General features: G+C 37.5%; 1 protein-coding gene across 9 annotated transcripts in view; it reads right to left on the minus strand.

Annotated features, from left to right (window-relative positions):
* Positions 1 to 26,428, minus strand: part of MEGF11 (multiple EGF like domains 11) — a 294,330-nt gene that overhangs the window by 217,431 nt on the left and 50,471 nt on the right. For all 9 annotated transcript variants that reach the window (XM_030015419.2, XM_030015424.1, XM_030015421.1 and 6 more), the window contains exon 2: positions 3,570 to 3,696. The gene's annotated coding sequence lies outside the window, so the exon portion shown is untranslated. The remainder of the gene's footprint in view (positions 1 to 3,569; positions 3,697 to 26,428) is intronic.

Genomic DNA, 26,428 nt, shown 5'->3' on the forward strand with positions numbered 1-26,428 from the left:
TAGAAGAATACCCAAATACCCCCTTTGATTTATTTAAATGGGTTTTACATGTGTCAATATGTAGGCTAGATCTAGAGACATATGCTTATTACATGACTGAAGGAAAATCAATTCACTTTTCAACTCTTAGGTGAGGAATCACTTGGAATGACAGAGGTCAAGGTATTGGGTCACATTATGCAGAACACTAAACATGAAATAAAAATATTTGCACTGAAGTTCGAAATAGATTGTATAAAATTCATTAGGTGTGGTCTCTTCATTATCTTACAGTTCATCTATTAAATGTACTGACTTATACCTACTCATTGCTCACTTGGGGCTTTGAAATCAAAGTCATGGTTTCTAGTGGTTTGCCTAAAGGTCCCCAATGACATCAGACAAAAATACAAAATAGATGGGAAATACATCTGCTGCTTTTAAATGTAACTACTTCAGAGGTGTTAATCTGTTAAACATTAAGTCAGTAAAAACATTTTTAAGTATCCATTTCAGGCATCTACATCGTCACATAATCCACCATTCAAATCAAAAGTCCCATAAATTATTCCTGGCAACAAGATTGCCCTAAAAATAGGTTGAATCTTCATATGATCATCTAAAAAACACATGGCTCATTGCCTTACGGTCCAGAACAGCAAAAGGGATGTTAAGAGGTTTGCTGTGCATCGCTCTGATATACAGCCCAAGATAAAGAAGTCATCACAAAGCAGAATGAACAGCACAGGGATAGCCAGGAAAGTTGATCTGAAATTACCTCTTGATTCAAAGCCTTCTTAGCTAGTTCAAGGACACCCATTGCCTTTACTGGATTCGAAGTCAAGATCCCAATGGAGTAATTAAGCTCATCTTTTAAATTATTCCTAGAGCTCTGCTAAACCCAAAGATAGGTCTTAAGCCATGTAAGTCATATTAATGTTAATTAACATGCTTTAATGTTAATGTTCCTCATGAAATGGATTTAAGTCTATGAGTGACCATTCTCTACCTGCAGACTGTTTCAAAGTCCCATGGCAACAACGCAAAAGCTTACTCTGGAAATTAAGAGGGCTGACAAGACAAGGCCATGAGAGATAGTTCTGTTTATTGAAAAGGCATTCGCTATACTTGTCCTAGACACTACTTCTCTCCATGGAGGAAAAGTGCCTTGAACAGCTGACCTGCAAGTGCTCATGGGACAAAAGTTCAACAAACTTAATGTCCAAAAACTCAGAGCTTGTTTGAGAGAAGAGTTAACTTTCTTTTAACATAACATGTACTAATAGATGTCAACTACCCAAGTATGAGACTCAACAAAAAGACAGACAGCCCTTTAACAAAAATATCTCCAAAAGATGCCTTTAACGTATTACACTAGCTACCATTTGAATAATACCAAAGTACAGAGGACAAGTTTTTCTGAGCACTGTATAGGCTGCAATCTACCCCCTTTCTTCATTCTCTACATCTTTGATACATGGCAAGACTGAACAAACAGGACTAAAGGAAAGCCTGCTTCTAATCATCAGAAATGTTCAAAGCAAGAGCAAGGCAAAAACTGCTAAAGGAAATACAATTCTTAAGAGAGGGGGTTTTTAAATCAAAACCAAGTTCTGTGCTCAGTTTGTTAACTTCTTGAGAACATCACCAGCCTGGGTTTATCCCTAAATTAGAAGCAGAAAGACAGCCTGACTTCTACCTAAAGAGAGTGAGCTTTTTTGCATTTAACTAAAGCAGCCCTATATTTGAATTCTGTAGTACTCAGAGATCTCCATTTGTTCTTAAGAAAACAATGTATCAGTTTAGTTTTTAAACCAAACAAACACCAAAGAATTATTTATAAGTAATGTATTTGAAAGAGGTTCAAAATTGTTTTCTAAACCTTTAATGCTAATGCTATTTTGTTATCTGTTTATAAATTAACTGCTTTGTGCAATTAATTTTCTAACTTTGTAAGTCAGATCGTATATCAGAAACATCCAACTCTCCAAATACAGCAGAACCTCATTCATCTCAAGTGTCTCTTTTCTAACTGAAATTAAATATTTCACTTTGATCACTGTTAATAGAAAAGACCTCATACCAAAATGAAATGGTTGCTATTACAAGATTCAGAATAAAACTCTAAAAATAGGAGCACATATATTAAAAACCAACATCAAAAAAGAATCCAGTAATAACATCTAATACAGGGGTTGTTTCAGCTTTTATCACTCGCCATAATATATACTACATTCCTGCATTGTATTTAATGTTTGGAACATATTCTCCAAGGAGGCAGCATCAGCCTTTCAGGGGTACAATGTCTTTAACTTCCTTAAAGATATAGCCAAACTATATAAACATTTCCAGTGTCTGCCACTGCTACTCTCTCAAGGATAGGCAGCCTTTTGAGCTCAGCAAGAAAATAAATGACATATAAGTCCTCTGTGTGAAGGACTCTAACTTTTTGTGTCTCCAGGCCTGATTTTTCTTTTCAGGAATGAAAGAAATCAACTTAGGTACAATTTGGCAAGAAAGAAGGTCTTTCAATCCAAAATACAATCTGGTGATTTTTCACAAGTGTCTCACTCTGTTAATTATAAGTGATTAGGTTACGTATCTGTTACTCATTGAGCCATTTTCACATACCTTTGTCCTTTTTTAATAAATTTCAGTATTTCACCTACAGTAGTAATACAGGTCACTGGTTCCATCACAAAAGAAAGGAAACACACTTTCACTGTTAAGCCCCAAATCTTAGCTATAGAAAAACCAGCAGGTGGCAAGTCATTGATTTATTTGTCTGTGGATTCACTTCACAAAAATCTTTGTTGAGGAAACTGTGCTGGGGTTTGCAAAGAGACCAGAAGATGCAGATGAACCTTTAAATTGGATGAAGTACATGAGAGTGTGGACAGAAGCAGGTCTGTTACTCAATTTTGCAGTTAGTACAACACAAGCTGAGGTTGACAGTACCTCACAAGATGAGAACCTACATGAAGAGAAAATAAGACACCAAAGAATCCTTGCTGGGTGAAGGAAGTATCCTCTAAAACTTTCTCTAGGTGTTGAGAACCTGGGTTTGGTAATATTCTTGTGAAAGAGGACTAGTGTATACTTTAAGTGGCTGGGAATAAAAAGAAAAACAAAACCAAAACCCCAGATTAAATTTCTCCTCTGCTTCCTTGGCTGACAGATTAGAAAATTTAACTAAAAATGACCATTAGAGAATTTCCTGTTCACGGGCAGAAGTAGTGAAACATTTCATTTTGACATTTCTGTCATAAAATATTTCATAACATGACTTTGACATGAAATTCAAACATAATTTCCAGTCCATGACAAAGTGCTAAATTGAATGCTTCTCTCTCAATTTGGGATGAAATGACTTCTAAGCCAGGCAAAACCCCCCTAATTTGGTATCCAGCTGTAATTAGGCAAAACGTTTACAGAAGTGACTTTCACTAGCATGGAGTATTCTTAAATACTTATATACTTTGGAAGGTCATTCCTTTAGATGTCTAAATGTATATGCAGTTGATAAACCTAGCCTGAATTTTTCCCACAAACTTCCATGCAATGCAAAGAGACATGTTAAAAAGTCTTACCTCAAAGTGCTAAAAATTCCTAATGGATCCTGTTTTTACAGACTATCAGCACATGAAGACACACAGCACATTAACAGGACAGCAGAATAAAGCTCTTTGGAAGTTGCTTGGCCCTGTGAGCAATCAACTAGAAAAACAGAAAACATATTGGGTCAAAGAAAGTGTGTTTGGGGGAGTGGAAACAAATTAAGACAGAAATGAGATAAACCATTCTAAACAATTACATACCACAAGATAATTGTACTATATCAGACCAAAGACCACTATCCTGCTTTCAGCCAGTAACAAGTGTCTAGGAAAGAGTGTAAGAAGATGGCTGATAGTAGCACCTCCCTTTTAAACTCTTCCAGCTTCCAGCAATTTGCAACTTTGCGACATCTTCAGCCACCAGTGGTATCCTTGTGTTTAATAACATTTGATGGATTCTATTCCAAAAATCTGTCTAATCATTTTTTATCCATTAAAATGTAAATTTCAATCCCCTAAATTTAAATTTTAGTGTCAACAACATCCTGTGATGGTCTCACCTTAGCCACATACTGTATGAAATACTTCATTTTTCTATCTGCCTCCTCAATTTCATTTGACGCCTCCTTGCTCCTCTGTTAGAAATCAATCATTGATTCTCAGACTTTGTTTCCTATCATTTCTCATCATACAAACAACATTTTGTTTACATATAGACTTCTTCTTCTGTAACATCCCAATAAGAAAGTTCAGTTTCTTCCAGGAAGTTTGACAAAAGACCTTGCAAAAGCCTTCTGGAAATCTAACTGGATCTTCTTGATCCACATGTTTACTTCAAAGAGCTTTAACAATTTATGAAGCCTTTACAAAGCCATGTTGATTCTTCATAAATGTATCATATTCATCAAGAAGTTCCCTAATTCTGTTCTTAATTATAGTTTCTACCAAATAGGAAAATCTAGGTGCATCAAAATTAACATGTATTCTAGTATTTGTGTGTGAGCGATTGAGGAAAATGCAAGAGAATAGTTAAGCCAGAAAACAAAAAGTTGGATTTCACTGAAGAAGCATTAAAGTGACTGAGTGTTTGCTGATTACACTATTTTAGTCTCTAAGTAGTAGCAAGCTTCCAACAAGCTGCCCTCTGTGGCATTCCTCCTTCTCATCCCATCTGAAATTTTCATGATAGTTTAGGCAAGGGATCATTTAAACACACACTTCATTTGGCTCTACATCAGATTTTGTTAGAAACAAGCTGTTATGAAAGCTAAATGAGGCCAAGAGCTTCAAAACTGATCAGGATTTTTTGGACGCCTCCATTTATGATTAATAACTTGAGATACCACGAAAGGGCTGAATAATATGCAGAGCTCAGAATGCATGCTAAGAACAGGTTGTTTTAATCTGGGCAGTCAAGAACTAAGCCACTCAAACTCACTAGTCACCTCTAAAAATTGTTGCCACGACCAACAGAAATATTGCCAATGACAGGTTGTGTTTCTGTTTTGTTTTGTTTTTAATGAAAATTTAAAGCTGTTTTAAACAGATAAACACTTCAGGAAGGATTAGGTACTGAATACAAAAGCACTGACAATGTGATTCTTATCAACTGAGCACAGAGAAATTCAAGTGATAGAAGAACTAGCAGAAACGCCAGACTATGCACTGGGTTGCTGCATTCCCTCTACTGATATCTTGCACGATTAATGCGGGAAGACAGTAGACAAGAAGCTGCCTCTGTTAACAAAAGATGATATTTCAGTTAACAGGGTCTATTTAAGCCTCTAGGAGTCATTGTACTGAGGGCAAAATATTACCCCTTACATGCAGGGCAAAAAAACTGGTCTATAATTTGTGCTACAAAACCCTTCCTGTCAGTCATATATTCAGTTTTCCATGTTCTCCTTAAGGACTGCTCTCTTTAAGGTTTGTGTGCATCTCTGCCTGTGATTTCAAGAAGGCAGTTCAATAGCTGGAAATACTTGGGGTAGATACAGAAGTCACTACTATTCACAAATGTCTCTGATACCATTTCCAGACATAAGTTTCCTGTCACCTGGAAGTGAACATAGACAAGGGGAGAAACAGAGCTGACCAGGACAGCACAACTGCTTTTGACTTTCAGCACGTTTCCTTCGCAGTATCCTGTGAAGGCTCACAGGCTCATAGCACAGGACCAGTTTGTACAGTTCAGTTCCTTGAAGAGGCCAATCCCAGCAGTGGCACAAGCTATGAACAGACTAACAAGATGTACAAAACTAGGATCTTACGTTACACTTCAGTTCATACAATGGAGACAAGTTTGTTCCAACTTTGTCCTTCTAGCCATAAGGAGAATACTGATAAACGTAAGCAAGAACCTTAACTATTCTACGCTCTCTATGAAAGTTAACCATGCTCCTCTGCTGCTCCACCGAAGTTCATGGCTGGAGTTACAGTGAATGTTAGGAGTGAAAAAATTAAACAATCCTATGGTATTTTCAGTTATTAACATGACTTGAGAAATAAAAGAATAAAAGCAAAATTTAGAGATTTTCACAGTTTATGGGGAAGTCATCAAGGAAAAGTATGAAGAGCTACATCCTGAGTCCTGTTTGCTTAGTCTTAGCAGCAGCCACCTCTGCTACATCATTCAGTGAAGTAGGTGCTGTTCAGTAAAAATAAAGGAACTAATTCAATTTCCCAAGCTGTAATTTTAGAGGCTTTCTTTGAAAGACTGGATAAGTGCACCAGGGCCCTAACTGCTAGAGTGCCCTCATGACTCTCCCTTATATTCTTTGAACCACAGTTGTTCAGTTTTCCAAAACTGGGTTGGGGGCTGATTTTAATGGGAACCAAATGTCCAAATCTCTTAAGTTGCTTTAAATTTCTAAGCTCTAAAATATATCAGTGTGAGTTGCAATTGCTACAGTGCACATTGTTACAGTTCCATGGATATCTTACGAAGTCTGAAGATCTGCTTCAGTGCTAAGTGCTCTTATAAGCTGACTTCCACTGGAGTCATTGGAAGCTAAGCTCTTCTCAGTCTATCAAATGTTATTTTTGGAAGGTCAGGATTGTTCCTTCAGTGCTCTCAGAGGAAAACTGGGTCAAAATACCACAGTCGTGCCACTAGGCAAGCAATCTAGGCAATTAGTTTAGTTATGCCTAATGAAATAGGTTTATCAAGAAAAAGGCTGGTGTATGTGTCTAGGATTCAGAGGACCTGGGTTTAAATCATACTGACAAAAGACTTAAGGTGTGACACTGGGTTAGCAAGTGGCTAGACTGAGGTAGCTCAAATTCCACCCAAGTTCTGCATCTAGTATTTTCTGTAGGCTAGCTCTGAGGCTTCAGCGGCACTCAACCACCATACAACACTGGGCTTTGAAACGTCAGGTGAAATTTAGGACATACAAGTTCTCAAAGTCTCAGAATCTTCCACAGACAACAGAGGAAGAGGACTGATCAACCTGCCAGATGCTTTAAGAATAAGCATATTACAAACTGGAAAGTGATTAGATACTGAAGCAACAATGTATAAACACATTTGGCATTACCCATCCACTCTATGAGATCAACATCAGCACACAAAGAAATGCAGACACTTTTTAATCAGTAATTACACAAACGCAATATCCATGCATGCTTGTGCAAAGCACAAGTACCAGTCCAAAAAGATATTATTCATTACAATACTAAATTTCTTTTTCTTAAGTAATTGCATATTTAATCAATAGTCCAGCAGAAATATAATGAAAATATTACATTAACAACACCTAAAAACATTGCTGAAACAGTGCCCAAATACCAATAATTGCTGCCTCCTTTTCAGAAAGGTCAGCTTGAAAAAAAATTATCTGTGATTTTCTGCCCATAATTTTGTACTTGTACTCAACTACCAGTGTAAAATTGGAAGCCAGCCCTTTGAACATGTGGCCCTTTAAGTTATTAATTCAAACTCAAGTCCACGGAAACATTAGTGTTTCTTGTAACACCTAAGCCCTGACCTGATCTTCCAAGCCCTGCCAGTTAGGACAGGGAGATGGCTGACATTCCACCGGCACCTTCTGCCAAAAGCAAGTTCATGTTGGCAGGCTTCAAAGGCAAAATCTTGGTACCCTGCAGTATGTTCATCAGAAGACAACCTCCTGCAAGCTAAGAAACCCTCCCGGGGCAGTCATCTCTGAACTCTCTCAATTAAAACATGGTAAACAAGGAAAGTCAGAAAGACCCACTTTATCCATTTGCCTGCTTAACCCTCCTACCCTGACCTCACCATCTGACCGTTGCTGTAAGCGGATGGCAGAGGAAGCCAGCCAGTGCTGTAGTGTCCCCCATACTGATCCCAGTCTTCTTGCATAGTGGAATTTTAAAGCTGCTGAAACTGTGTGGGGAGTCACATTCTCTACCAATTTAACAGTGTATTTATATTCACTATCCCATGCATATTTCAGATATTTCTTCACATACATTACTTCAGAAGAGAAAGTAAGCTGACACACGTCAAAAACCTGATCTTCTGAGAACTCAAGTTAGCTTGCTTACATACAGCCACCCACCTAATCCATGTTCAAGATGTCAAACAATTACAACATATGCTTCCTTAGACACTTAGAGCAACAAAGACCTTGTATCCCCAGGATAAATAAAGCAACCTAAGTGTTACAGGCATGCCCAGATGAGGAATAATATGTTTCTAAGTATTTAGCTAAAAAAGCCCAACCATTTATTCCAACAGAATTTTTTTACAGCATTTAAAGAGTGCCCGTGAAGTTGATCTGAAAATGGGAGTAACAAGCAATGAAATATAAGGATGTTTAATATACACGCAGTGAAATAAATTAACTATGATTCTGTGAAAGTGCTGTGAAAGTCAGAAAAAAAGCACCGTTTGAAAATGTAGAATATCTTTTACAGTTATATTTTTAAAAATTACTTCTATTTGTCAAGAACAATTGGCCCCTTCTTTTTGTCTTCATTTATCTCAGAGGAAAATAAAATGAAACAAACAGCAAAAAAGTCCCAAGTACAGTGAACAGCTGAGCCAGGGACAAATTAAGTAACACAGATTGATGGCTGTTGATCTACAGCAGTACTATCACATCCCAATGCTACATCTCATATTTCATTTAAAGACCCATCTCTTCTTTTCCAGAAACAGTGCAGTATTTATGGGAGAAGGCTGATTTGCAAGCCTTGGAGCTGCACTGAGAATCCAGATTCAGTTTTTCCAATTTGGCTTTAAAGTTGGTGAATGCCTTGAACTTTCAAGGTAGTAATCCAAATAAAATGAAACTGAACACTGGAATAAAATGAACACTGAAACCAAACATGTATTTTCAAAAAATGCTGCAGGCAGGGCAAAGCTTTTTATCTTCAGTTTCTTCCTAAGACAGTAAGGAAATAATGTTTGCTTCCTCTGCATCTATACCTTTACTAACCCCACTGGTCCAATAGCATATATCTTCATCATTCTCCTCTGGGTTTTCCCAGTGCTTTATCCTCCCTGGCATTCTCTGTTACAACAACACTCAGATGTTCTCTTCCTGTGTTCAATTCCCCCTTCAGCCTCTTGAAATCTTAATCTAAAATTTTTTAACTTTATAGCTATTAAAAACATTGACTGGCCCATACAGAATATAACTTTTTCTATGAATGTCTGCTAAATATAAGATAAATAAATTTTTAGATTTCTAATGGCTTAAGAATTAGAGTGGCCACTTAAAAACTGCCAATTTTACTTGAAATATGAGAGGTTTCCTCAGAAGCTGCAATAATCCTTTGTGCTTCCCTGTGCTTCTTACAGGGCATATCTGGAACACTATCAATACTGGAGGGATGGTATTTGGTTCAATCATGTCAAAGCTAAAAGGCTGAAGTTAGGAGCCCACATAATTTATCTGATTTTCAGAGCATGCACAAATCTCTGTCTATCTGAGAATCAGGCCGGTTACTTAGGTGCCTAGAAATGGCTATACGCTCTTAGGTTTAGGCATCCAACATGGAAAATAGGCTGAACAGATCTGCCCTTCTCTAGGACAGAAAGCTGATGCCATGGAGAAGCTCATGGTGTGCGAACAAGGACTTTGCAATTACAGCTGGTCACTGCTCTGAGGGGACATGCTGCAGAATTTTTGCTTCATAACTATCCACCAGCTGGTCACACATTGTGCCGGTAAGAAAGCACCTACTCAAAGTGCCTAAAGGTAGTCTCCTAAAACACCTCTAAAGGAAGCTCAAGATGCATATTAAAATGTGAGGTCAGGTTTAAGTCCTAGCAAAAGCCTGATTCCATGTCAAGGCAAGACTCAGATACACACCAAATCCCTTTCCATGCCTTGATTCCCCTGTGAACCTAGCTGTGAACCAGAAAGGAGGAGTGCTGGGCCTAAAGGGCTGGCTGCAGGGCTCAGGAATACAGGTCACTTTAAGAAGCAAAATGTCTCTGCAATCTAGACTTAAACTTGCATCTCTTGACCACCCACTACTGACTGTAGACTTTCAAGCTATATGACCAAAGACAGGCACCATGAATAGTCTTCATTCAGCTACAGAGCAGTACCCAACTGCACCTTCACTAAGATGAGTCTCAATGGGTTGAGACAGGCAATGGCAGCATCTGCAAATGCTCTTTCATAACATCCAAGCCTTACACTTCTGTGCCTGTTTTCTCCTCTGTGCAGAGCAGAGAGAAGAGGAGACTGTGGGCAAAATTCCCAGCAGATCCAAACAGTCTCCCAAAATGTCCTCACCTTTCCAGGAACCATCACAGACACTGTTAGAGCAGTAACTGGAGAGATAAATGAGAACATGACCCCAGTCTTATTTAATTTTACATCACTATGCAAAGCTCTTGACTCTGCTGTCTCCATGACCTACTTTATCTATTGTTTATTTCTTTTTTTTTTCCAGGAAATTGTTCATTAAGGATGAAAGCACCTGGCTTACAGTAACAGGGCACTGTGCAAAATATCTGTCATAAAGCCCAGAGAGGAACATTCATAAATACATCAGAAAGAGCAAACCCACAAAGAACTGAGAGGCTGCAGGGGAGTATCTTAGGTAGAATGAAGGCAAAGAAGATGTAAGGGCCAAAGTCTCTACTGGTGTAAATGGCTGAACTCCACTGAGTTCACTGTGCCAATTCGTATCCGGAGGGAATTTGGATCTACTAGCTCAGTCATCAGATACAGATGGTACTGGAGCTACTCAGGTTAGAGCTAGTATTTTCTTTCTGGCAGAAAAACAGTGGCTAGAAAAATCACTATGGACAAAACCACATCTGAATAACTGGTATATGCAACTACCTTGGCTTCCTCTTCCCCCTCCTCCTAAATTTGGCACTGAAAACTTATTTAACTACTTCGAGAAAAAAGGTTAATGAAAACTATAAAAGAGAGTTTATGGGGTAATTTTAGGGCTTAACTTCCATCATTTTATAGATGTCCTAATTATGTTTTTTTCCACAAGTTAAGACAAGTACAGTTTTCTCTCTGTATTCTTCCCTCATCAACATCATATATGTACCATCTGCTAAGCCTTCTTACTGAGCCCTCTCCATAGCTTACTCTCAGATCCACAGCACTCAGATGGTGGAGGAGAACACTTCCCTATGAGAGCTTCATTAACCCCTCTGCAGAGGCATAAACATTGGAGCTTAGCAGTTGCTTATACATTTTTCACTTAGTGTAAGATAAGCTTAACGCAGCTTACTCTGTGTTGAGATTATCTGAGCGAGTATCACTTACATGTATCCTGCTAAACAAAACCAAATATAACAAAAGTCCTCTCCAGTAAATAGGCACACAAGGTAATGGCTGGCAGGAAACAAGTGAGTTCCCCCTTTTCCTCTCCTTTCCTACCAGATACAATCTTCAGCACAGTAAAGAAAGCGTAAGCTTTGAGACTCTTGTAAAGGTTAGCACCAAACTTGTGGAAAACTTTAATTTATAAGCAGGAGCTAATCTTGGTCTCCCTTCCAGAAGACAGCATTAATGAAGGTCTTCTAAGCTCCCCACAGACTGTTCACCTCCTTCCATCTGCTCCAGTTCTTTAGATACATGCTTGTGAGTCCTATTTCCCTCCTCAGCCATTTTTTCTGATCTTCTCATCTTCTTCTAAGTCTTGTTACCTTACACACTGCTGTCCAAAATCCCTTCTAACTAACCCCATTTAAAATTGTATCAGGACTTCTTCCCAAGATCAACAGCCACTTTCCACTGCCCCTTCACAAAACTCACTTCAGGCAATTGCTTCTCTATTTGTTTAAACTGCAACTTAACTAAGTCCATCTCCAAGGGAACCTGCGCAGTCTCTAGGCTCTTAGCTACCGGTTTTAGCATCTACTGGGACTCTAGGTATGCTATGTGTTGCAGGGTAAAGGGTCAAGATCTTATAATTTGGTGATCCATCCTCTACCACAGAAGAAACAAGTTTTCTCTGTGCATGAAAATGTTTAAACTTTAAGTTTAGGAACAGTGGAAGCAAGATTGGTGATTGTAAACTCTCTTCTTGCCACTCATTAGAATCTTAAGAGTCTGCACATGACCGTTCTACCTTAACCACCTTTTCCTCTTCCTCCTGTCTTTCATCACACACAGCATTGCTTCCTTTCATGGCTTTCCATTCCTTTCTTCAAATATGGAGAAGCTGAACTATAGCTTATCTTTTCCTAAACCGACACTTTACATTATTTACTACTGTTATACCTGTGACATACAAAGTTGAATATGTTTAACAGATATGTATGAGCCAACTCCCTGGGACAGAGTAATCACTGTCCGATTAAACAACAGGCAGCCACAAGAATAAATAGATAAATACAGCACAAAAATATATTACTAAATCATTGATTACTGTTTTATATCCTGGACTATTCAAATAACTCCTGAATTGCTCCTTTCACTGATTCTTGAGGACTGTGTTGATAATACACCTTGCAATACCTTTTGGATTTTCTACCAAGCGGACAAGAAGATACAGCGTGTACTGGCTTTCTTCCACATAAAGATGGAACACAGAGCTTGAATTTCCCTATAACACCCATACTTCCAGGCTTGTGATTGCTACCCTGTTCTGAATCCCTCTAGGAGAGTGGGTTGCAAGTCAAAACTGTACATGTGTCTAGACTTTTGGTCTCATGCTCTGCACCTTGGAAATTATTTAGCTTGTTCTATCTTAAGGCATTCTTACTTCACTACTTCTTTCAAAAATAGTCTCTAAGAAAGCTAGTCTTGCAACCCAAGAGCAGGAACGAAGAGTTTAGCTCTCAGGTATTACAGTGATGAGAGTGCTAAAGAAACAAGTAGAATAGAATAAAGCAGTATTGTGTACCAAGCACACTTGTCAACCAAGTGCCATGTGTACACTCTGAGCTGTCCTTGCCACAGTCTTACCCCTTGCAAAATGGAACAAGTTCTTCTTCCCAACATCCCATTTCTGACTGTCATTCACAGAAGAAAAGCATACGTAAATGCACAGTGTAATGGTTAACTGGATTTTAGTTATTTTTCATAACTTATGCTGTCCAGTCTCATCTACTGAGGAATAAAACCCCCTCATCCTATGCCAATGTAGACAACAGATACAAATGAACTATGGGGATATGATGTGTTTTGCTTGTTTGTTTATTTGTTTAAACTTGGAGCCCACCCACCAGCCCAGTCATTCATTTTTCAGACTGTTTCAATTCTTTGATTTGCTAACTAGCAAGTCAAACATCAGGTGGGAGTAATAATGAGTAGGTGGGAACCAGAGCAGTCAGAAGCTCTTAGAATGTTATTCCAAGAGCTTGAAAATCTGAAAATTGGAAGTTGATTTTAAAAAAAATATAGTAAACAATTCTCATGTTTTAGACATTTTTTTTTTTTTTTTTAAATACTGATTCTGACAGAGTATTTATCTGTCTTTAAGTTCCTCCTGAGAAGGATTTGGTCAAAATATCCCCTTCAGACCTTATAACATCTCAGTGAAAACAGGCACAAAAAGGCCAGCTGGAAATAGGGATATCAGTTTAGCTCTAAAGGATGTTCACACTTTGCAATTTAAACAAAATATTTACTAGTAATGTATCACCTTATTATCATGAATTGAGAGTAAATTGAAATTTCATGCAACTGAATAGGCTAATTACAGACACATACTTTAAAAACTAGGCTTTTCGTGTTCTTAAGTATAAGCAATTAAGGGTAAGAGTAACATTTCATAATTATGTCATTGATCTAAATTCCTTTTCATTTTTCTATGAAAGCACTATACTTACATAAGACACATCTGAGGTTGTTCCTGTTTCTCAGATCCGCATTTGTTCTAATCAAATATTCACCTTGTGACTTTTTTTTTTTTTTTACAGTTTACCTTCACATGAAATTAAAATTTTGAAAGTCTGAATGTATCATTAACTTCGAAGAAAGTACTAAAAACTCATTTTTAAAAAAAGTCATAGGGAGCTATGGGAAATTCTGTATTAGGCTGGCCTACTAATTAAATCAGCTATGCTATATTACTTCCACTGTTCAAAAGTATCCACCTACAGATCTAAAATCTTTTCAGAATTATTAAAATCATGAGTAAAAAATCCCAAATCTCTTTCCTCTTTCATGTGGAGCCACACAGAATGCACTTTTTCAGATTTCAAAGTCCATTAAAACATCACCTTTGAAAACAGACACACAATCAGGCCCAGAAGTGATTTATGCAAGCAAGATGCTCAGAACTGCTAGGAACTACTCATGTTCAAAGTACCCCCAGCAGGCTGAGCTAGGTCCAGTTTGTATCACATATAATTAGGATTCTTCAGACCATAAAATCAATAATATAATTAGTAAATGGTATGTTATTTCTCAGAATCTTGCTACAACTTATCTGTCTTTGATCAAGCAGAGCTGACTGCTAACGACATGTAATGTTAATTAATGAAAATACATGTGATAAAAAGTTCTTTGGAGAATTATCTAATTATGTACTATAAAAAATGAAGTATGTAATAGCTGTAATTTATGTTTATATCAATGATGATTGTTTAGGATACTCTAAGACATTAGGATTACAAGTCATCTTTAGCCACGCTTTCTCCTGCCTTACAGAAACTCTTTTTTGAGCTGCTGTGTGTGTAACAGATGACCCAGTTCATTAATGAGTTATGTCTCATTTATAATACCAAAGTCTGCAGGTAAATTCTTCCTCAGCTGTGGGACAGAACCAACAGAATAGTTTATGAAATTCGCTCATCTTTTGACAATGGATGACTGACAGCAAACCATCACAATTGAAGTTACTGACAAAATAAATAAACGGAATCTGGGGAGATTAAGCAGGGATTTCAAAAGAATGACTACAGTTCTTAGAGAAGAACGATTACAGAAGGCCAAAGTATTTCATAACCTCATAGGAATGCAACATTTTTCTACCAATCACTTTGACTGTCTGAGACCCCAGCTATTGAGGAACATTTATATTTTAAAATATTCTGATTTGATGTAACATGTCTAAGTAACTTTTCATGATTGTCAGGCACATGGAGAAAGGCAAAAGGAAATTTTTCATTATTATAAAATGCCATGGGATTTACCAAAAAACATTGTATCAGGTTTAATATGTCTGTTTCTAAACTAGAAAGGAAGGATAGAATAAATGCATCATATTAATACCACAGGGCAGCTTCTATAGTTAATATGTCACATCAATTAGCTCCTATTTCCCAAGACATTTTGGCTTTGATAATATATATCCTAATGCTCTTGCCTAATATTAGCTATAGATAGTAAATGAACCTCTGGGTTTGGTGAGACTATTCTAATACCAGAATCTGAGTATGCACCTCACTTGCAATAACTTTTTCCAGTACAGATGCGTAAAAAAGGAACACTCCTGATATTATCTCACTTTTCTCTCTAATAAACATACCAAGTAGCATAATAATATTCAGAAATTTTAAATATTCTTACAGCAGCTCTATTAATTCCACCTAGGACATGCCCCGATGTTCAGTGGCACACTATTGTCAGTATGAGCAGGGAACACCAAACTTACAAGTAAGCTAAGGTTTTCAACGATCTAAATTCCTAGCCAAAATAAGAGACATATAGAGGACAAAAAAATAATAATCTTGCTGCATCTCTAGCAGTTTAGTTTAGTTTGAAAGACAAAGTGTGAAATTGCTGAGAGCAGGATGCTGGCTAAATAGGTGCCACTTGTACTTGCCCCAGATGTGATGGAGCTGGCATGCTGTTCAATACAAAGTGATTAATGATTGCTTGCAATCAGCCCTAGAAATCAATTGGCATTGAGTGACATAATGATTCTATGACATCATATAGCCTCACATCTGATGCTTGTTCTTGGACACATTTCTCCTCATGCTGCCATTTTTGGCACTGTGAGTGGGCTCAGAAAAATTATGGGCTTTATGATGTTCATGAATAAACAAGTTTTCACATGAGAGAGTTTTCTATTCCTTTCTGCCAAATTTTATTTTCTGTTCATTCATGACCCCTCCCATCACCAGTCCAGCATGTCAAATTCAACTACATGAGCAGTGCACAGGAGAAGTTATGTATTTAAGGTTGGTCCTTTATTTCAATTAATAATTATGATAGACTATAGGAAAATTGTATGAGTGAGAAAAGGAAAGAAGGTGCTACTGCTAGTAGAACCCCAAGTGTTGTAAGCCATGTAAATCTCTTTCTCAATTTCAGCTGTACCACTGCTGCATCAGCAGACCATTATTTTGTTACTATTTTTGGCACTACTGATAAGAAGTTTTTCCAAAGCAACTGTTCTAAAGCAATTAATGTTCTTAAGTGACTCCCAATGCCCACTTCCAAATGCATTTTAGGATGCTGTACATTAAAAAAAAAAAAAAGTGACCACAGAAACTGAGGAATAAAGTGCAGTTTCTTTAATCTCTGTTCGCATGTGATAGGTTTCTCCCTGCCATAATTACCATAGTGGCCTTCTCTCCATTTGTTCAAGTTTAATTTTAAATTTTTTTAATAAGGGGGACAGCAGCAATACATAACATTCTAAATGAAGTCTCACCACTCCCTTGTACAAGGGTTCTGATATTTTTCTATCTCTGCACAAAAATACCTTACTGAATGAGTCCTAGAACAGCACTGCACTTCATATTGGCAGCTCACAGACATCTTATAACCCACGACTATAACTAGATCTCTGTTCTCCTCTGTCACATCCAAATGATGAACCTCTACCTTATGGCAAAAATTCATGTTGTTAGTCCCTGACTGTACATCTTTGCATCTGTTTTATTAAATTTCTTGCTGCTACTCCAGTCCACAAGGTCATCCAGTTCTTCCTGTATTACAATCCAGTCCACCTTGGTACTGAGAAGCTCATCAGCCTCCTAGATCAAATAAGGAGTACCATTCTGTTAAGCAAGAGACAGTCAAGAATTCTGATACCTCGTAGCTTTCCCAGATGAAAATCCCATAACATAATAACCTTAGTAAAAGGTTAAAAAAAGGTTAAAAAAAAGAGCAAAACCTTAGTACAGTCTACAGGGTTGCATATAGTCATTTAGTGTATAACTTGAATTACAATAGACCAAATCTGAAAGAAGGGTTCCAGACTCAAGTATTCAAGTTACCACATTCTTGTTAATCACAGCAAGTTGCCTTTTATCACCAAAACTTTACATCTAGAAAACGGAAATAGAATCTCTGGGTTCTGCTTTCATATTAATTATAGGCTAAAGAGTATGCATTTCTTCATGAAGAATTAGCTAGATGCTTGTAATTGAATACGTAAAAGTGAAAGTAAGCTTGCTAAATCTGCTCCTGTATTTTATTATTTGCAGTTTGCTTCAGCATAAGTTGTACTAGTATAAACAACAGAGAATAACTCCTGCATGATAAATAGCCTGTGTAAATTTTTACAGAAAAAGTTCTTTGGTCCAGTTTGTAATGTGTTCTTTCAGTACGTGCCTACATGCACAGCACGGAACATCAGCGACCACAAACACAAGCAGTACAGTACAGGCTAGCATGTTCTAGGAAACAAGGCATCAGTTGATGCATTTGAAGTAGATGATAGCTTAAGTCTTAGTAAAAGATAGAACAACGTAACTGTCAGAGCAATTTTCCACATCAGTAGTTTAACACCTGAACTATTGTTTATTTTTGCAACTGAACTATTCCCACTTTCCGTCTGTTCTACTCTGAATCAACATCCGTTCTGAGATGTGTCATAAACAATGTTTGCCTGAAAGAGCCAAACATACCACCGCCGAGGTGGAGGCTTAATGACGAAACAGTAGTTCCTTAAAAAAAAAAGGTTGGTTCATTTTCTGTAAACATCTGGTCTGTAAATAACTGTAGGGTTCACAGACATTATAACATTAGACTACCTCTGACTTAACGTCATAAAGATTGAGTTATTATTTTTAATTTAATGCTCCCATAATTTTCAGCTTTGAATATGAATATAATCTTATAGTCTGTTACTAGCTATCTCAGGAATGTAGCAGAAATTACAACTTTCTTATGTCTTCTATTTTTCACAGGAACAACCAGCTAAGCATCTTTACTTCAGGCATTTTTAAAGGTTTTTCATAGTTCAATAGCAGTGCACAAAGAAAGTTTGATTTCGAAATGAAGAAACAGACAACTTATTTAATATACTAATTTGCCAGGTTCAAAACAGTTTGATTATTTCCATGGTCTAAGAGAAATCAAAAACAAATTGTGAGGTGTAAAAGAATAATTTATTTCCAATGGTTAATCCTTCAAAAAGCCACAGGGAAAGAGACTCAGGATGTAGAAATCATTAATGGAAGAGCGATTGCTGAGTTCTATTCCTAGAAACAAAGAAATAAGGCTACAGCTGAGTCACAGAAACAGGTAAGTTCTGGCTGACCTACCGTGAGGACTGTTGCTCACACTGCAACTCTGAAAAGGCTCTTTCAGAATCTAATCAAACTACTGTTGTGGGGAAAGTAAAGTTCGACTATAATTTCCTGGAAAATACTCCTTAAATGGTTCCAGTCACACTTTTCTACCTGATGTCTTTGTCCAAGGTATTTTGATTCATAACTGTTTTCATTTTCATGAAACTGTCCTTAAAGAACCAAGCAAACATGTCGTTCACACCACCAACTCTTCAGTGCCCGCTGTGGACAGACACACAGAAAGAAAAGCAGGCAGTGAGCAGCTGACACCTAACTACAAAGCCTGGGCATGTAGTGAAGATCCACATACCACAAGGAGCGCACACAAGAGGGTGAAATCCCAGCCTCTAGCAAAAATACTAGCGGACACAAGGCAAAGAAAGCACCAACTGCTAATCCAACCTCTAAGAAAAAAAATATTCTTACAGAAGCCTAAAGCTTCCCACAGCTGTGCTGGTTGGAACCCAGTATCTAGCTATCCTCATTACTGATACGGAAAACATGCTTACTCCATGACCTTGCAGCATGTGGATTGTAGCACAGAATCTTAAGGACACTTAGTGTCTATAAATTTGTTTGTAAAATATTATGCAGAAGAAATATAGCTCTAATACTGGTAATATTAACTTGTTTTCTTTTACCTTACTAATAAGGAATCCTGTAGAGTACTGAAGATAGAAAATCCACGTGTATGAACTATTTCTCTTTCTGATGTGGGTGGTAAGCCAAAAAGTTATTAGGCACCAGGCCAGCAGGAGGAAACAGGGACAAATAAATGAATGAGAGTAGAGGTAATTGTGGCACTTATTTGGATTAGATGCAGATCACCAATGAACTCTTTTGCTACTTGTTTCCTCCTAAGGGAAATCTCCCTTTCCCAGCTTTAATTTAATCATGGGAAAAATATGTCAAGTATTGATTATAACTAGAAACTAAAGTCTTCTACAAGCATGTACACATTAACACTGTCACTCAGACATGACCTGGAAGAAATCCTCTGTTTGCCTTTCTTCATCTTGACTCCTACTTCTTCTAACAGATTGTCTTATACAGAACAGCACGTTCAAACTTGTAAACATCAGTTTTGGTGATGAAAAAGTCCAGGAGGGAATTTGTTAAAACCATTAAATTTATGTTGCTTGTGATGCTAAGCATAACTAAAAGACACGTCTTCCAACTATGAAAGCAGAATACAATAAAGCCTCTGAGGAAATACTATATATCAACACTGATTTCAATTTATTGCAGTTTGAAACAATATTCCAGTCAAGTCTAAAAGTAGGAGAATTTGGCAGAAATCCTTGTGAAAATCCTAAAATGGTGCTCTTTGCTCATGACCCTTGAGAGATAGAAAAGAAACAAGTGACACACATCTACACATTGCATTAGATTGCAAAGCAGGATCAGGAAATTAATGGATGGAAGATTTCTAAAAATTACTCTCTGCCACTTCCTCCATACCTGCTCACCCCAGGCCACACTCTCTGCCCTTTAGTCTTTTGTCTGTTCCAGATCACATTGATGTCACATTTTGAAACTCATCAGTATTAGAGAAAGGCAATATGTAGTTTCACTTTGCTGAGAAAGTTCTCAAGATTTCAAAGATTTCCCACTTTACTTTGAAATTAATTCAGACCTTTTAGAGGAGAAGTAATAGTGAATGCCTTTGCCACACGTATGTTATAATAGTTTATATTACATAATAGCCCCTAAACTCATATAGAGGGCAGAAGTTCAAAACCCTGACCTGAATCCAGAATAGGCCTTTGAAACTTGAGTCAGTTCCCTTCCAAATGTTGGCAATCTGAGATGAACAGCCTTTCTCCTTCTGACCAGAAATTCACCCTTGTCAAAAACAGTACACGTGCTCTGATAAAAAGATAGCTTCATGTATTGACATCTTCTGATTAAGAAAACATTACCAATTACCAGTACTCATTCCTCATTATGATCAGCCATCTTTCATCTCTGATTGCATCCCTACTCAGACTTCTGCTGTTTTCAGTGTGACACACTCAGCTGTGTATACTCCCATACAAACCCATAGAGCAGAATTCATTCACCCTTCTGCACGAGTTGCCTGATATGTCTCTGAAAAAATAGTTAATACATTGTCCCTTGCTTTCTGCCTATCAGCTTCTCACTGATCAGTGTCCTTGTGGTGTATAAACCTCATACAACTATAGGCTTTCTCTTGTAAAACCATTCTGTCTACAACCATTATTTTCAAATATACAAACATTTTCATTTTCACGATGCTGTTGCATTTTGCAGGTCATATCACATGACCTTTTTTTTTCTTTATCTGTATCCCTATATACCTGCAAGTCACAAGACTTATACCAAACTCAAAGAAAAACCAAGCATGTTTCCAGAACCTTGTTCTGTTGAACAAGATGACAACATGCGATACTCCTTGCTTCACTGAAGACATTTCAACAGCTTAACAGTTATAGTTAGACTAAATCTATCTTTACACAGTCTGCTTTTATACACGGGTTTTACTTGATTGGGAAAAAGCAGGGATTAACAGAGTTATGCCTAAACCTGTAGTTGCAAAATGTGATATCTACACGCAGCAGGAGATGCCTGCCAAGCCTCATCAACAACAAAAAGGTAGTAAGAGAGTCAGTTTCAGCTAATGCTGAAATACAGACAGAAAAGTTCATGAACCCATGGATTACAGCTGAAGAGTCCCTCTCTACTGATTTCAGTTCTTTCATAATGCACAATCTGCACATCTCCCTTTTTGACCACACTGCTATAAGCAAACCGTTCGAACACAGTCTGGAAGCATCTCCTAGCTGGGGCTTATTGTCACAGAAGCTGGACTAGAATCTCTCCAACTACTTCCGCATGTTTCTTTATCTCTTTATTTAGACTGAAGATCAGGTAATTGGGCATCTTTGCAAAATAATGCTCCTATGTGGTGGTCTGGATAGACACAAATTTTACAACGCAGTTCATAAATCTAAGAAGTCTTTGTATCTTTTTCTTGTCTTCTGGGCCAAAACCACTACTGTCATTTACCTGTACAATTTGCTGTCACATTTCCTCCTCATTACATTATTCTGCTGCATGGGATTTGCACTTCTGCTTGCTCCCGTTATGCCCAGCAACACTGTTTCTGTCCAGAGCTATTCTGAGCTTCTGATTACGATATTCTACTCTTTCTCCAAATCAAAACATAATCTGCATAGTCCTAAGACGCTCTTTATTATCCAAATTTGTTGTATTTTCTTATCAAACACTTTGGATATCAAAACCAGCCCCAAAACATTGCCCCAAAGATAAAAAATAACGAACAGCCATAGTCATATATTCTGATTTTACACAGACATACACTTGCTGGAAATCTCCTGGAGTAACAAACATTTTTCCTCCAGCCACTCCACTCACCTATAAGAGGAAGAACTAAAGAAAGTTCCTGAATATTCTGCCCATGGTTCTTGTGTGAGTTGCTAGGTAATGACATTGTTAGAGAGTTTAATGTTACAGCTTCACTACTCCTCTAGCACCTGTCCAGCCAACTCCTGACAGAAGATAAATATATTTATAATACACAGCAAAGTGAATAACAAAGAGTTTATATAGTTGTCTCTAGCAAAACTGACAAGTCGTAGCTGGCAGCTTTAATCAGCTCCCAGCTGAGCCTGGGAAATTGGAGGGAACAGAGTGCTGACCTTTCTGATGAATTTCTGAAGGAAGGTTAAAGTTTTGTTTACTTTTTTAATGGGAAGAGGTATCAAGTTCTAAGACCTCTGGATAAAAGGAAGATTCCTGCATAAGAGCATTCTACACCATATTTAACAAAGTAATTATTAGTTTACCTAAAACTGATTTTTTCAAATAAAGGGATGTGGCCTAATGTTACATAGATGAAAATGCCTATAAGGTTTAATGCCACAAATCACTGCCAGATGCTGAAAATGTACTAGATATGATTTTCAGGTCTTGAATGTGAAAAATGCAGTAGAATATAGTTTAAATTTAATTTTTACAGGTCAGTTGTTCTTAAAACCACCGATTTTTTTTTGCAACAAGTATTCAGCTCCTACTTGTTTTGTATGGAAACAGTGTGATTTTTCATGTGCATTTGGTTAACTAGTACCAAGAATGCAAACGCAAGCAATGACTCATGATTTGATCAGATATTTCAAAGTAAGTTATAATTTATTGTTTTGCAGTATGTATAAAATCTCTGGCATTGGTTTTAAAAACTACTGAACATCTACTCTCCTAAAATTAAGCTCCTTGGAATCATGTCTGAAGATTGAGAGATCCAGTAGCACTTTTCCAAACGTTTCACCTTATGGTTTATACCCCCCTGCAGCCACCACCCAAACTGACACCACAGGGGACTTTGTTTTTCTAAAAAGCCAAAACTGTTTTCTGATTAATAGTATCATATCACAAAAGTATCTGCTCATACTGCTAGCTCAAGTGTCTACTCCATATGAATGGCTTATACAGAGACCTCACAAGAATTTAGGAAGGTTGGTGACTTGTAAATCAAGACCAATGAGAGTTTTGCAGTAAACACTGCAAACCTTTTGCTTTTTTTATAATCTAATTTACTGATCACTTTCTGTCCACTAACTTTTAAAAAAATGAACTCATAGCTTTAAATCACCACCACACATATACTCACACACCTCCAAAGTTGTTTGCTGAACTAGTTGCTATATAAATCACTGTACAATTTTTCAAACAACACTGAAGGAACTTAAGTATTGATTTTTGCCACAATAGTATATAGGATGCACCTGAATGTCCATCAAAAACACTTGCACCAGTAAAGTAGTTCCATGTTCTAGTTTGTTTTTTACTTTCCTCACAGTTCTACTTCAACAACTTCTACTCGGTATCAGTGGCAGACATTGAAATTTGGTTATAGGTCTGGGCCTTCCAACTTACAGTCATTGTTCATATAGCATTATGTGAACATTATATACATGTATACATATATAATGTATATACATACACATGAGCATGATATAAGCAGTTCCTTCTGATTGACATCAGTGGAATTGTTCAACTGGACCACTTATTTACAGAGAAGATGACAAAGAACCTCACTGACATAGGAGTGTTTCCACAATCGTCATATTGGAAAGGCGCTGACTATAATTGCGTCTTTTCTATTCTGACCTATTTGGTTAAGAAATGTTTCAGAGACATATGCTTTAATAGTAAGGAAAAATTGTTTACACTGCCCTTGTGAGATAAGGCTGTGCTCTATTGTTACAGCGAAGGGATATGAGGATCAGGAGGTAACAGCACACGTAACTAAAGCACAATTCCTCCTGGTCTCAGAGAAAGGTTCCGTTTCCTCAGCAGGAGAAAACACCAAGTGAATTATATCCTTCCTGTAAGCATGAGACAACCCACACACTGCTAAAAAGTTTTTATAAATTGTGATGGATGATAATTCTGTAGCTGCTTCCGTCCACTCCTGCATGCTAGTACAAGGATCAGTTCAATAAATTAAAGGGGAACGTAAAAGCTTCATTAACAAAAAATAGATGTATGTACTACTACAAAATTAATATGTTGCCATTGCAGATCTACATCCTCATTTAGCTGAGTTACACTCATGAAAATATACAAACAATATTATTAATATCATTGTGGGACATCAATAAAACCATTCCCACTACTTCAAGTATAATAAAAATCAACAAGTTGGTTTTACACCAATAAATCTCCTAGAGTGTGGGTCAGAAATAATTTATATATAAATATAAAACATATAATATATATAATCAATATATAAATAATTAAGAATTTGCTTATGGGTGAAAGAATCCACATCCTGATATAAAAATTCAGGAGAATCAGAGCTTTTCTTAAGCTGATAAAACTCACCATATTGTCACTATCATTGCTGTTTCAGAGTACTGTGAAATTGAAAATATTACAGGAATACGAGAAGATTAAAAAATGTTACATTTAGTCAAAACAGCGGTCCAAGTAGTTCAGATTCCTTACTATTTACATGTTAGAGGTATGCAAGAGATCCTTGACTACCAAAGAGTGGATATTTTTTATCATTTATATGAATGCGTGATTTTTCTTTTGAATTATGCCAGATGCTTGACCTCTGAGATATTCTTAGAATCATAGAATAGTTTGGGTTGGAAGGGACTTTTAAAAGTCACCTAGTGCAACCTCCCTGCAATGAGCAGGGACATCTTCAACTAGACCAGGCTGTTCAGAGCCCTGTCCAACCTGACCTCAAATGTTTCCAGGGATGGGGCACCTCCCACCCCTGGGCAAGCTGTCCCAGTGTTTCACCACCCTCATTGTAAAATATTTCTTCCTTATATCTAGTCTAAATCTACCCTCTTTTAGTTTAAAACCATTACCCCTTGTCCTATCACTACAGGCCCTGCTAAAAAGTCTGTCCCCACTTTTCTTACAAGCCCCCTTTAAGTACTGAAAGGCTGCAAAAAGGTCTCCTTGGAGCCTTCTCTTCTCCAGGCTGAACAACCCCAACTCTCTCAGCCTGTCCTTAAAGATGTGCCATCCCTCTGATCATTTTTGTGGCCCTCCTCTGGACCTGCTCCAATAGGTCCATGTCCTTCCTGTGCTGTGGACCCCAGACCTGGATGCAATACTCACCAGGTGGGGTCTCACCAGAGCAGAGTAGAGGGGCAGAATCCCCTCCCTTGACCTGCTGGCCATGCTTCTTTTGATGCAGCCCAGGATACAGTTGGCTTTCTAGGCTGCAAGCGCACATTGTCGGTTCATGTCCAGCTTCAGCTTTTCATCCACCAGTATGCCCAAGTCCTTCTCAGCAGGGTGGCTCTGAATCCCTTCATCCCCCAATCTGTATTGATACTGAGGGTTGCCCCGAGCCAGGTGCAGGACCTTGCACCTTTGTGCAAGTGCTGTTTCACATCTTTCCTTTTCATTCTTGTCTAACTTAAATTTCATTGGAGTTATGAGACAAACTGATCTGAATGTTTGAGTCACATACTCCAGACTGCTCATCATTTATTATATAAATTTATTATCCATTTCTATTCTAAGGTAAATAATTTCTAGCTCTTCAACGTAGTCTAAAAAGAGAGTTTTGCTACATTTCAAAGCATTCCTATCACATCTGTAAAACTCATTCAGCTACTATAGCAGCAACATGTCAAAACTATCTTTGAAAAACAAATTTAAATTCTTTTTTAAATAAACTGTGTTGTTCAAAATTAATTCAAATTCAAAGGACTCTGTGATTTTAACTGGACTTCTGCTCCTAAATCAGAGCATCACATGATATCCTTCTTAGTTGCCTAAGGATGTGAGCAGATTTCTTGGGTTGTTTCAAAGCTTCAGTAGAATGACACTGATTCAGTTAAGCTAAGGATCTGAATCCAAGTGACTTACACTGCAAGAAATAAACTTGGAAAAGCTCTACTGCTATAGTCACAGAACAATCTCATAGTTTAATATATTATTTTCACCAGCTTCAGACTGGAATAACCTCACTGACTGGAGGAGAGGTCCTTCTTGGTTAGTGAAATCAGAATCAGCTTCCTGAACCTGAATGTATGATGTATAGGTCACCTCATTTTTTGCATGAAGAGCATATTATATATATCACTCTAGAGGCAGAATCAGGGAACAAAAGCAGTAAAATATTTCCTCAGGGTAAAATATAGCTCCCAGGAGTCATAAAGCCTGAAGCAAAAGGTTATTTTACCCAAGACATATGCTGTATGTTTTATTATTCTTGGGGGGGACACAGTGGTGTTTTTCTAATATGCTGGTATTCCAATACCTGAGACTTCGTCCTACCTGCCCTTTGCAGATCTTGGAAGCAAAATGTCCTTAATGACACTGATGGGCAGAAAGAGAAGTGAAACAGGGAAGTCAAGACACCAGTGCAGAACCATTTCATGTTTAGTGAAGCACAGTGAAGAATGATAGATGTAGATAATTACCTGCAATTTGTATCTGAGTCAATCTTTTAGACAAAACACCACATAAGGTTTTAAAAGCCCAAGGT

Source organism: Aquila chrysaetos, chromosome 5, assembly GCF_900496995.4.
Source record: "Aquila chrysaetos chrysaetos chromosome 5, bAquChr1.4, whole genome shotgun sequence".
Classification (NCBI taxonomy): domain Eukaryota; kingdom Metazoa; phylum Chordata; class Aves; order Accipitriformes; family Accipitridae; genus Aquila; species Aquila chrysaetos.